Raw genomic sequence first — 13450 nt, 5'->3', positions numbered from 1 at the left:
CGAGCAAAAGGTGATATCTCCCAGTGCTGCGAGCAACATCTCAGCTCTACACGAGTACCATTCTAGTACGCTACCTAGTACCCGCCAGTCCTGGTATTTGTTTAAAATAGGAAAGTGTGCTACTAAATGTGCTGCTATCATAGGAGATGGGTCATTGTAAGGTTTTATTTGTCCTTTACTGACTTTGTCGGTGTTTTCTGGTTTATTGGTCCTGTTGTAGCCTTAATGGCTTCACCTTCTTACTGCCCGCATCATCATCATCATTCACCTCTTAAACACCTTTTGTCTAGTTAATACACCCATCTGAAAAGAAAGAATATAAAATAAAAATGGAAAACTTAAAGTAGTGCTTCAAAAATCGATGGGTATCAAATTATGTGCAAGAATGTTGATGCGAGTGTTTACCTTAATATCCGGCGATGTCGAGATTAGTTGGTCGATCCTTTACACCCGAGAAGGTGGACAGCCTACGGCAAAGCCAACTGAGCTAAGGTTTCCGAGTTCCAATTTCTGCAACCCTAGTGTGCTTATCCCAAATGATTCTAGTTATACTAATTTCAATTTATTTCTTCGAGTTGACTGAATTCATTATAGTTGGAAAAAACTTATTTCATTCTAAACTATGCAAGAACTTTTTAACGAACACGGAATTCCTCTTTTTCAATCATACACAATACTTGGCACTGTGCACCAGAATTTGCATTTTAAACATTATACTCCTTCATCTAATTAAAACTGAAAGTACGAATCAATTTGATCGCGTTTTTTACGCCTTTTTCCCAGTATTAGGTCATGTTTTCTATATTTAGATCTTTTTTAGGCAATTTAGAACCCTACTCATGACGTTAGACATTCGTATGATGTTCTTCATTATTACTTTTACGAATACATAATTTTCTAAATCTGCTGTTTTTCAATAACATGCAGCATTCAAAGCATCACGAAGGATATGTTTCAGAGATAAGCTAGCAATAGCAAATACTGTATAAATATAATTGATCTTGCCAATGAGTTTATGTAGCGTTTTTATTAAACACAATATACAATTATTTCAAAACAACGTGAAAGAGAAACTTAAACTAAGAACTAACTCAAGCATTATATTTGATCAAACACGAGAAATTTAAACACGAACATTAAAAAATAATATTCTGAATTGGTATGTAAATTACATCAAAAATCTTCCCAGTATTACTATGATCAAAATGAAATGGTTGATCCAAATCGCGTGAGTATGTTTGCAATGAAGAACTATGTTGATGATGCACAAGGAGGAGGTAGTTTGATTTTTTGAACTACTCCATAAATTATTCTGTTAAAAATGTAGTGAGCAGGAAGTAAGTGGGACGGAAGCTCTACGCAGTAGCCCACATCGTCACAGAGTGCAGCACGCACTCGAACTCAGACTACTCGATGACGAGAATATAAGTTATGTGTGACAATCAAGAGATTCTACAGTTAAATTTTTCAGTGTCCTTTTCGGCTTAAAAAAATACTTTTTTATTTTATTTTTAATTCTTTTTTAAATTCCTCCGTTTGATAAATGGTTTTAAATCCATCTTCATTGTTGTTTCCACTTAATTTGTTCACGGTTGTACTTCCTCTTAAAACAGAAATCACCACCTCGGGTTGTTAACAGAATTTGTTAACGGTGAACATTATAAAACACCATCCTGTGAAGAGGAGCAATTTGATGTACGATGGGTGGAAGATGTAATGCAGTAGGCACAAAGGACAATGCCGTTTGTCGGCAAATTAATTAAGCCATTAATTAGAAAATACTGTAATATTGTTTTGTAAATAAGTTCTGTAAGCAGATGGCGAGGAGCACGGAGTGGTAGGAGCTCAGCCGCAGAGCAGGTGAAAGTGTTGTCACTTGATTGCTTATTGCGTAAACTGGACGTACTCCGCCCCACATTGTGCGCCCTAATGAGCACATTGACACAGTGCTCACAACACACAGGTGTCTGAGTCACTGCAAGTCACACTTCAATAAAACCAGTTGCACAATTATATTGTCAAACGATACTTCTATTATTTAAAGACTTTCTCGAGCTCTTTGTCTGATTGGCGCTGCAGCTCAAGTGACCAGGTACGACCAAGTATTTTAGCCATGACGTTTGGCCCTGAGGCACTACTGAGGCGCGAACACAGAGAAACATTTACAACGTTTATTGGGTCGCAGAACAAATTAGCGCCGTTCGAAGTGGCGGTACGAAGATCGAATCCAGTCAGTGACGGCAAAGGTCGAAAATAAAATATCAACTGATGTGATGCTCGCTGATGAGCCAATAGAAAGAAACGAGGCAGCTCAGAACACGACAGGTCTGGGAGATCACAATGATATTCTCTTCAGTATTCACTCTTCTATCCATAACTGCTTAGTTGCTTCTGCCATCAATTCAAGCTAAAGAAGATATTTTGGCGTAACCACAGTATGCCATTTCTCCAGTTAGATCTTATTTGGCTTTTTTTTCCAAATCGAACAATACTAGATTTAAGATAACCAAGGATGTGTTCACTTCTTCGCATGTGTACATTTCATGTTAACGGAAAAATTAGGGGAAATTAAGAAAAAAAGAAAACAAAGAATAAATTGCAAAGGCAATGAAGTGTAGTCACTGTTGAAACGTTCCGAAATGTACGGTAGCAGCTGGCATTTCTGCTCCGATTCTAAAGTGTTTCGTTTTTAAGAACCAGATTAACTCAAGGAATAACTGAGATAGCTGACAATAAATTACAGGAATTGTTCCAATGTTTCGATGCTTCTGAGTAGCACTTGACGAGATAACGAATGAAACTGATCTCTGTCTACTTGTGGGGTTGAGACATTTTTGAATCTGTACGGAAAATTCCACAACATTTCTACTTCCTTTCCGCATACTAATAGCTGTGGTTTCCGATGGCGCTACACAGATGATGGATAAAGGCAAAGATTTTGCAATAAAACTAATGAAAGTTGAAGGACGATTATCTTAGTGAGACGAAAGTGCAAACTTTTAACTCCTTTATTAAATCTTCGCTCCAATGTGCTGAAAATAGACGAGCTGCACAAGTTAGTGCGAACTTCATTCGTTCCGCCAGTATGCTCTTCTCTATGAGAATTTAGGCAATACATTTCAAGGGTTATTGAAATACACAGCTGTCTTTCCACAACTTGCTAAAGGGATTTTGCTTGCTTCTGGAAGATGACACTGTTCTTAGTAATTAGAGGCGTGTCAAGCGAACACTTCTTGCTTTGTGACAGTTCACATACAGAATTTGAATACCAAAATCTGTACGCTGTAAAGAGCACAAATATCAGTATAAAATTTCTCAAAATAGGTATTGGGAGGGAATATAAAAGATCAGTGGCCAATCGACTGACGCCTTAAAGATCTCAAGGTGCTGTAAGATGAGTTTTCTATTTTCACAGCACACTTTCCTTTTACTATTGACAGTACTCCAACTTTTATACAAACGGAACTAATTGACAATCAATATATATACCGTGAAAAAAGTTTGGAATATTACGGATGCAATGAAATAATACAAACTCAAATGTGTACTTTCCCGTTATCTTGAGAAAGAAGGTTCCATTGCAACTGGGCAACTCTAATGAGGTCTGGGAGTGTCCGTGGAGGCAATGGACGATTAAAAACCGGAATTTGGATGCATGTCCGGTGAATTAGCTGGCAAATTCGTAGACAGGGCCATTTTATATCTATTCAGGGGATTGTCGCTCGCCCGGTCGTCCGCACTGCGAGCCTGTTTCCCGCCAAGCACTTTGCCACAACTTCCCCTCCTTTGCATTCTGCTGAGAGCTTTATCAGCGTAAGGTTCAGTTTAGTCAAGTGTTCACGTGTTTAGTGCTCAGAGTGTTGTTCATTACGTTAGCGTGTCTAATGCATACTATCTTTATAAAGTATAGGAAATCTTGCGCGAAAACACTCTACAACTGAGTACCAGGCGAGCGCTGGCCGCAGTGTTGCCAGGTCTACAAACAAAATATCGGTAGATTGTACGTAAAAGTGTCTGGAGTTTAAATGAAAATTTCGGTAGTTTATCGAGCACTGAAATGTTATAACTAAATTAAGAATGAAATACTCATGTAAAGTTATTATGAAAAAAATATACAATTTCACTCACCCATACTCTCCAACCATTCTATGTTCTCCTTATTCTGCTCTTTCTTCCCATTTCCTGTAGATGTAGGTGTAGAAATTGTGTAGCAATGTTGAAGTTGTAGCAGGATGCAGATTTTATTTTCTATATGCGGATCGGGGATTTCCCTTCTCGAATGAAGCAGTCAAGCGTGAGTTTTGAGTTCAATAAGAGGGGAGAGATCACGTAATAAAATGAATGCGGGGAAGTACCTAGCGAGTGATTGATAAAACGTCACGTAGTGAGGCAAGGGAAGAGTTTTTCAGCACCGGTAAATATCATTTATTTTCCTCAACTTTGGATCAGAAGAAATTTCGGCAGATTGTTTGGTTTTTCGAATTTTCTGGTGTGTTGCAAAAAATCGGGAGATCTCCTGAAATTTCGGGAGACCTGGAAACACTGGCTGGCCGCATTGCTTGACGGGAAACAGGTTCGCAGCGCAGGCGAGCGACAATCCCCTGAATAGCGATTTTTAAAAAAATATCCTTGTAGTTGATACCCGGTTCTATCATGAAGTTACACCAAGATGAGAGCGACCATCGTCGTCGACTAAAATCAACTCAGCACCATATTAGTCCCCAAACGGTTTTACAAATGGTCGAACAACGTTGGTAACGTGGTATCGAAGTTGTAGGACGGCCATGTATGCAGTAACATTTCACAACCACCTCTTGAACATGTTCCACCAATGGCCCATCTTCTCCTCTCCAGTGGAACACATCGAGACTCTACAGCCGACTTTGCGTCGTTACGTCGATATACCGACCTTGACGTCACCATCGGTCTGTCAGCCACATAATTGGTCTCACGGGACCTTTTCTACGTTTCGGGAAACCTCAACAATTCGTGATACCGCTCCTTGTGTATGTCCACCGTGAAGTAATGCCACAATTGTAGCTTGTTCAAACTGAGAAATACACTTGCTGAAGCTCATGGTCTACTGTGCTCTAGCACCAGTCTTCATCTGAAATGCCATAGTTCACCCGAGGCTCAGCACGAACCGAAGACAGCGATATCTGCTTACAACACTCCCTGCCATATACCGTGCTTAATCCCAAAATATACCACACTATTTTTGAGGTACATATATCTTCCAGGCCGGAACCTATGTAGGAAAGACATACGCAATCAACACAGAGATGTAGGTGCACTGATGCATTCTCCGTATTTCGTGGACTGAAAGTGCTTCTAGTGGAAGAATTGAGAATGCAGATAAGACTTTTCAGTGGATAGATGGATCCTACCTCCGATAATTCGGACAAGGATTGATACAATACAGAAAATGCCGGGTTGAGGCGCTGGCCTTCTCAGTCCAACTTGGCAGGCTCTGTCCGGTGAAGGTGCTCAAATACGTCAGCCTCGTGTCGGTAGATTTACTGACACATAAGAGAACTCCTGCCGGACCAAATTACGGCACCTCGTCGTCTCCGAAAACCGTAAAAGTAGTTAATGGGACGTAAAGCCAATAATATTATTTATTTTACAGTACCGCACAGACAATTGTGTTGTTATTTGTTTTATGTCGCATCGATACAGGATGTCTTATGGCGACGATGAGGCAGGAAGGGACTAAGAGTGGGAAAGAAGCGGCCGTGGCCTTAATTAAGGTGCAGTCCCAGCATTTGCCTGGTGTGAAAATGGGAAACCACGGAAAACCATCTTCAGGGCTGCCGACAGTGAGGTTCGAACCCACGATCTCCCGAATACTGGATACTGGCCGCACTTAAGCGACTGCAGCCATCAGACAATTGCGGTAAAGGGTAAGGTTAAAGTAAAAGACACGGAGGGAGTGGTCCTATTCGATGGGTGGACCCTCTAGTAGAGATTAGGATACAAAGATGACGCTAAATCACCAGACATGGCATGATCAAATTACAAGTGTCGATAGGTGCTCAAATACGGCAAACGCTACCATGCTCTGTCAGGGGCTAAGGATTGAGGATATGAAGGAGGATGAATCATTTTTAAACTAGGCATATGCAAAAGCTTTAATCATATAAATTTCCTCTTAATTAGGGGAAAAATACCCAGAGATGACAAACTTAGGCACACAGACTTTGTGTTACTTTTGGGGCATATGTTTATGCGAACAGCTGTTTTCGCATACGAAAACTAAGAAAATATCCCATAGGTCACGGTGAATGGGTGCAATACTTCTTCCTTATAAGGTAGTATCTTCGCAAGCTTTTACTGCAAGTATTTGGACACTGCAAGCGAATAAGCAGAGCTAAGTGCCTGTCAAAAATTACTCAATATTGCCGACTGTTCAATTGTATTTCTGACCCAAATGTTGTAATTTACACATGTTCATTCCATTTTGCATTGATTTAGATTGAAATATTTCGGACTGCATGAAATAAACGTACTTTTAATAACACATTGTACTGTTAACTTTTATTTGTAATAAAAGAGTTGTTAACGGAACCTTGGCTGGAAGTATGAATCATCAGCAAGTCACAACTGAGCAGTTACAGGAATGGCAAGGTCTATAGGTCATGTGCGGACCTCAGTAAGTATAGTGATGCGGGGAACGACCCGGGGGCCAAGTGAGTTTGACACTCCTGACCTACATTTTCAGATGGGAAATATTAGTGTAGCAGAGGTGTATACACGAAGTTGAAGTTGAGAGTTTGCTCGTACTGGGATTTCTGTACGGACAGTAGTTTTTTGCACATCCGACTACTGCTTTTAATTGAGTATTTACAAGGTCTACAAACTACCATCATGCTCTAAAAAACAATGCAACTCGTATTAACCTTGTAATTTCTTCTCTGAAGACTTAATATTTTATTTATAAATGCGCCTTTTAACCTAAGCAGGTGTGCAAGTCTATTTTATTAATTATGGTATTTGAGAATTCTTAAGGTTTAGATATGTTATAGAAATTTATTAGGAATTTCATATGTATCTTTACTGTATTTTTGTTATTTGCCTGAAGATATCTTCTACACAGAGACGAAACGGTTTCTTTGATGCTGTTCTAACCAGAATACACTTTTAAGTATTGTAAAGGTCAAGTTAACACTTGTTCATCCTTGAACAATACGGATTAATTATGAAGTTTATTTCTTGTAGTAGCGGAAACTAATTGTATAGGTGTTAACAAAATGCAGGTCTTGGAACGCGGACGGATTGAATAGTGTGCTCACCAGTGGAACACTCAAGCACTTTGAACGTTGGAGGGTCCCGGCCGGGTCGGCACGGGGATTGTGTTTGTTCCAACTCACATAGTGGACACATCCTCAGCATAGGGGTGGAGTCAGCAAGGGCATACAGCCGGAAAACACGGCGGATGTCTAACATCAGGGTCATCGGTACAAAACTTTTTACATCTCTACTGCGGAGCTATAGTAATTATTATTTTAAGGGGAAGTGTACAAACATTAGGGGGGGGGGGGGAATGCAGTTCCGACCATTCAAAGAGTGAGGATATCGGAAAAGGAAAACGAGCCACCGAGTTGGCGTTGGGAGAGAAGGTGTCAGACTCAGCTACACGCCCCATGGTCACCACCCATTCTTAACACTTGACAGGTCTTGGTGATTAATTTTATACGTCTCTTACGACAGGCAAATGCTATAGATGGATTCCGCCGCTCATACCAGAAGTACGGAATAAATGTCGTTTAAAAAAACATTAAACATTCTGACTTCGAAATGCTTCACTTAATAACGCGTTTCAGAAGATATTTTACGATAAACTGTGTATGATTTGAACTTACACGATGGAGAATACCCAGTCAGGAGGAAGTCAAACAGCTACTGAGCATTGCTATTCATGACGCCTTAAGATAGTCCTGTACATGAAACCTGTCGCAATGCATGTCACTATCATAAATGCTAAAACAACGGTTTTGAGCTTCATATGTTTGTGCCTTATTATGGATACACTATTTTATGTTTTATGTTTCGCAGTAATAATGAAGATAAGTTATGTGATAAACAATGGTATCAGCTCAACCTTACACCACCCTTATCGTATTGGCTCTTACGTAGAAACTGCAGTGGACTAATTATTATCTATCATATATATCACTTCTAAGAGGAGCGAGAATAAGCTCAGCTGTGCTACTTGCATCTCGATCTAGACGAATACGTACTAGGTCTTGTATCACAATGTTGCAGTCTGTAGGACACCACGGTCTGTAGTGCAAGTGGAGACTAATTCTGAATCTTCTTCTTCTTCTTCTGAACCGAGCAAGTGGCTCTGCAGTTTGGGTCACGTAGCTACCAGCTTGCATTCGGGAGAACGTGGCTTCGAACCCAACTATCGGTAGCCCTGGAGTGGTTTTCCGTGGTTTCGCATTTTCACGCCAGGCTCTACTTTAGTTAAGGCCACAGTCGCTTTCTCTCCACTGCTACTCCTTTTCCTTCTTCTGGAGCCGCCGTGTCGCGGATGTCGCACGCAGGATAATCGTCTCCTCCCACGTTTGCATTCACCTTTTATCTTGCCTTTTGTGATCACTTCGTAAGATGTGACCGAAATAGGTTGATTTTCTTGTCTTCCGAGGATTAGGATTTCACATGATTTCGCCTTCTCGTTGGTGACCGTCTACCCATGCGATCTCGGCGATACATCGACATTTCAGTCAGTTCACTGAAACGTCTTGGCTTCGGTCCATGAGTGCCGGGTTCGTTAATTCCCTTGACTCGACGATTGTGTTCCCAATATTCCTGAAACTCACAAACATAGCAGATGCCGAGGGTCTGCATCGTCATGCTTAAGAACAAGGAAGAGCAATGGCCATCCGACTCGGAAGTTGGTGTGGTAGAATGAGGAAGGAAACTCGACACGGATCTCGGGTGGCCGGAGATCATTAACGTGATACTGACCTGTCTCCGACGTTCCTTCGCAGAGGGAGTAAAGGTCGTGACCGAACACTTTCAAGCTTCGTTTAACACGGGAGTCAGGGGTGGACATAATAAAAAATATTTACCAAGAAGAAGCAAATCTATATACGGCCTATATAAAATAATAGTTTTGTCTGTACATTGTTCAGAATTAAAAAGAAAATGGCATTTCTGTATTGGTCATATCCACAGTAAGAAGGAAATGTAACTTTTAATTTCCTGTCGTCTCTCTGTGTGTGTCTGTCCCTCTCTATGTATCTCTATATATAAAACTAGCAAGATACCCGTGCTTCGCTACGGTATTATACTGAAATTTATAATTGAATGCTTATTGTTTTAGATATATAATCCGCCGAAATTCGCGATATGACTCGTTTTCTGCGAGAATCCACCAAAATTCCCGATCTGACTCGTTTTCTATTAGATTACGGCACGTTTCCTCCCATTTTTCAATCTTCCTTTCCAGCAATCGATTTCGTACTTCCCGGGCTAGTCTCAGGTATTCCTCCCGGTCAGTTGGGTCGGTAAATCTTTGCCATCTTTTCCTATAATCATTTTAATATGTATAAATTCCTTCAGGAGATCCGGTGTGGTGTCATATTGGGTGCTTTGGCGGCACTGAACCCGCAGCCGGACTGCATTCTTTGTCATTACCCGTCCAGCAGCCTTTTCCAGCGCGGTCCGCACATTTGACGACGGTCCGGAACATTATTATTATTATTATTATTATTATTATTATTACTATTATGTGTTGCTGGAATGGCTGATGACAGGGAAAACCGGAGTATCCGGAGAAAAACCTGTCCCGCCTCCGTTTTTTCCAGCACGAATGTCACATGGAGTGACCGGGATTTGAACCACGGAACCCAGATGTGAGAGGCCGGCGCGCTGCCGCCTGAGCAACGGAGGATACTTATAAGTACATTAAGAACAGTAAAATCAATTGGTCTCACCTCCTTCTACACCCCACCGCCGTCAAGTTTATTTACCCCCCCCCCCACACACACAGAAAATTAAAAGAAGGCATGTTTCTTTATGGTTAAAGGAGATTCCAAACACCAATGTTCACGTCTATTGACTTCAGTTTTGAGATATAAGTATCCCCATAAAAATAATTTATTTTTTTCACTTCATTTCACACTACTCTTCCCCCCCCCCCCCCCAAGTGAATTTTCCCGCAAGAAATACTTCTTTCTTTAATAGTAAAAGATCTTCTAAATACCAATTATCACGACTCTAACTTCTTCAGTTTTTGATTTATGTGTCCCTATGAAAGAAATTCAATTCCTTTACACTCCCACCCTCCAAGATGGTTTCCCCACCGAAACGCGTTTATCTTTGTTTTTAAAGGAGATCTAAATACGAATTTTCACGTCAGTAACAACTTTAGTTTTTATTAGATGTATGCATTCTCATACAATTAAGTCAATTAAATTTTCAATTCTTTCACCCCCCCCCCCTTCATTGGATTTTCCGAGAATACGTCTTTCTTTACTTTTAAAGCAGATTGCAAATATCAAATTTCACGTCTGTAACATCTTCATTCTTGAGATATCAGTAGCCTAATTAAAAGAATTCAACACCATTTTCAGTCACTTTTACCCACCCCCCACCACCCAAGTGGTATTTCCGAAAACTAAAAATACACGATTCGTTATGTATAATAGAGATAAAAAATTACCACTTTCACTTCTGTAACATGTTAAGTTTTTTTAGATATACTGTAAAAATTCTCATTTTAAAATTTCACCTCTTTTGAGTTCCCCTTAAGAGGAGTTTCCAAAAACAAATCACCTATGTTTCTTTACATTTACAGGAGATTCCAAACACCCACATTTTACGTCTGTAACATTTTACGCTTCCAAGATATTCTGTAGATATAGCCTTTCAAAAAATTCACCCCAATTTGTCACTCCTGTTTAACCGCCATTAATTGGATTTTCCAAAAACTAAAAAATACGTGTTTCTTTATTTTTAAAGGAGGTCACATATACAAATTTTCAGTTCTGTATTATCTTAAGGTTCTGAAATATAAGTATCCTCATTAAAGGCATTCAACCCATTTTTCACCCTTTTACACCCCTCCTATTGGGATTTACAGGAAACAAAAAAATACGTGTTCCTTTATTTTTAGAGGAGATTCTAACTACCAAATTTTACATCTGTAAATTTTAAAGTTTTAAGATGTAGACACTCTCATTTTTAAAAAGTCACCCCCCTTTTCACCCCCTAATATTTGAATTTTCCAAAAACGAAAAAATAGGTGTTTCTTTACTTTTAAAGTAGATCCCAAATACCAATTTTCAGGTCTGTAATATCTTCAGCTTCTGAAATATAAGTAGCCTCATTAAAGGCATTCAACCCATTATTCACCCTTTTACACCCTTCCTATTGGGATTTTCCGAAAACAAAAGAATACGTGTTTCTTTATATTTAAAGGAGATTCTAAATACCAATTTTTATATCAATACACTTTAAAAGTTTTGAGATATAGATATACTCATTTTAAAAAATCACCCCCTTTTCACCCCCCCCCCGTTAATTGGATTTTACAAAAACAAAAAAATACGTGTTTCTTTATTTTTAAAAGAGATCCCAAACACCAATTTTCAGGTCTGTAATATTTTCAGGTTCTGAGATATAAGTAGCCTCATTAAAGGCATTCAACCACTATTTCACCCGTTTCACGATTCCTATTGCGATTTTCCGAAAACAAAAAAATGCGTGTTTCTTTATTTTTAATGAAGATTCTAAATACCAATTTTTACATCTGCAAACTTTAAAAGTTTGGAGATATAGATTCACTCATTTTTTAAAATTCACCCCCTTTTCACCCTCCCATTAATTGGATTTTCCAAAAACAAAAAAATACGTGTTTCTTTATTTTTAAAAGAGATCAAAAGTACCAATTTTCAGGTCGTTAATATCTTCAGTTTCTGAGATATAAGCACCGGTATCCTGATTAGGCATTCAACCCCTTTTTCACCCTTTTTCACCCCTCCTATTGGGATTGTCTGAAAACAAAAAAATACGTGTTTCCTTATTTTTAAAGAAGATTTTAAATACCAATTTTCACATCTCTAAACTTTTAAAGTTTTGAGATATAAACACACTCATTTTAAAATTTCACCCCCCTTTTCACCTCCTTAGCGACGGAATATCCGAAAATCCTCTCTTAGCGAGCACCTACATCTTAATATGAATATATCCCCAAAATTTCATTTCTTTATGTCCAGTAGTTTTGGCTCGGCGATGATGAATCAGTCAGTCAGTCAGTCAGTCAGTCAGTCAGTCAGTCAGGACAAGCTACTTTATTTATATAGATAAGACTTTTGTCTGCGCATTGTTCAGAATTTAAAAAAGAATGGTATTTCTGTATTCGTCGTGTCCGCGGGAACAAGGAAATGCACTTTTTAATTCTCCGTCATTTCTGTATGACTATATGACTGTGTATATGTATGTATGTATGTATGTATGTATGTATGTATGTATGTATGTATACACGGGCATCACAAGAAAATGGCTGAAGGGAATTTAATGAAAATCGGCATGTAAAGCCAGAGAATGAGGCACTGCAATCTAGGCTAAGCTGGGTGAAGTGGTAGTTTAGGCGAAGGCCTAAAAATTAATTCTCAAATATCTATGTTATTAGTGGTCCATTCGATAAATACTGCACCGGGCGAGTTGGCCGTGCGCGTAGAGGCGCGCGGCTGTGAGCTTGCATCTGGGAGATAGTAGGTTTGAATCCCACTATCCGCAGCCCTGAAAATGGTTTTCCGTGGTTTCCCATTTTCACACCAGGCAAATGCTGGAGCTGTACCTTAATTAAGGCCACGGCCGCTTCGTTCCAACTCCTAGGCCTTTCCTATCCCATCGTCGCCGTAACTAAAGTTATACAGAATGTAATTTTTAGAGCACCAGGTTTCGATTTTTTTTGCCAAGTCCACATCAACGCCGAAGCACGAGAAATTAGCAGAACAGAATTTGATGAAAATCGGTATGTAAAATCAGAAACCGGGCGAGTTCGCCATGCGGTTAGAGGCGCACAGCTGTGAGCTTGCATCCGGGGGATAGTGGGTTCGAACCCCACTGTCGGCAGCCGTGAAGATAGTTTTATGTGGTTTCTCATTTTCACACCAGGCAAACGCTGCGGCTGTACATTAAGCCACAGACACTTCCTTCCCACTTCTAAGCCTTTCCTATCCCATCGTCGCCATGTGTCGGTACGATGTAAAACAAAACGCACTACAGTCTAGACTGGTAGTTTAGGGGAAAGGGGCCTCAAATTTAAATACCCATGTTATTGGTCCTATAGAAAAATTCTACAAAATAAAAGTTATATAGAATACCATTTGCGATCACACAGTTTTAACGTAGCGAGTGTGATAACATGGAGATAATGTTCAGTAGTTTAGCCATTATCGACAAGGAAAACTGTGAAGATGATTGGAACGATCGC

This window comes from Anabrus simplex, chromosome 4 (genome assembly GCF_040414725.1).
Source record: "Anabrus simplex isolate iqAnaSimp1 chromosome 4, ASM4041472v1, whole genome shotgun sequence".
NCBI lineage: Eukaryota > Metazoa > Arthropoda > Insecta > Orthoptera > Tettigoniidae > Anabrus > Anabrus simplex.
Note: the sequence above shows the minus strand (reverse complement) of the source record.